The sequence below is a fragment of the Nuphar pumila genome, chromosome 1 (assembly GCF_984573655.1).
Source record: "Nuphar pumila chromosome 1, dmNupPumi1.hap1.1, whole genome shotgun sequence".
Taxonomy (NCBI): Eukaryota; Viridiplantae; Streptophyta; class Magnoliopsida; order Nymphaeales; family Nymphaeaceae; genus Nuphar; species Nuphar pumila.
In genome coordinates, this window is record NC_143249.1 from 34,573,916 (window position 1) to 34,575,073 (window position 1,158).

The window sequence follows — 1,158 nt, forward strand, 5'->3', positions numbered from 1 at the left end:
CATTTTAGGGGTATGCCAACCCGACTGACCCATTTAATAAACGGGTTAGGCGGGTGGGTCAATCCACCAACCTGACCCGCTAACCTGCTAACCCGTTTACTTGACCCAACCAGTTTATTAAGCGGGTTGGCGGGTCGTGTCAGGTTACCCGTTTAATAAACGGGTCGGGTTCGTGTTTGCCACAGCTGACCCGTTTAATAAATGGGTTGGGTTCGGGTTGAGGTATGCTGACCCGTCAACCCGCCAACCCGACCCGATTGCCACCCCTAACCGTGGGACCCCAAACTCCGTGTCCCTGAGGTAGACTGAACAGGGGAAGCTTGACCACTGTGCTAGATTTTCACTCTAGCAGTCAAGCTGCTATGACTATGAGTGGCACCCTTGTTCAACTTATACAGCAAAACCAATGCGTAGGATAAGATTTTTAAAAGACAAATTTTAATTGGCTTGGAAGAATTTTTAAATCATATTATTGGATCTAGGGCTTTATTCCCTTGAGCATTTAATAATTTATTTGGAAGGATTTCATGGTCATGACAAAACGAATATTATATGGCCTACCATTGGCAATAAATAAAAAACTTTGAGGTTGTCATCAGAATACTAATATTAGAATACAAGGTAGTTGCATTATCATGCATTCTCTTTTAGTAGCTCAGTTTTGACCTTTATTTTCATTTTAGAATTTACAAAATAAGGTATGAATATTATAGAAAATCTCAAAGTTTAGGCACTTTTTCTTTTTCTTTTTTCCTTTACCTAAAAAATATATGAAAATTACTTCTTTTTTTCCTTTACCTACTGGCCACTGCTGTAGTGATGATCAATGGGAGGAGGCAAACACCAATCTTGACAGATTTTCAGAAAAAGTTGAGGGCACTTCACCAGCTAGCCGCGGTGGCTCAGCCTGCCGTACTTGCGGTCTCTGTCCATGTCAGTGTAACGACCATGGGATTTGAATCCATTAATTAAGTAAAATAAATAAATTTTGAATATATACTACATCATGAAGTGTATGGTAGAACAAATAGGTGAAGGATTTTGGCGTGCAAGTAATAAGATTAAGCTTCAAACCTTATTGTTGCTTTCAACTTTAAAACAATGTATTTCTTTTGTCAATAAGGCAAATCAAGCTTGACTAAAAAGGTTTAGAGTAAA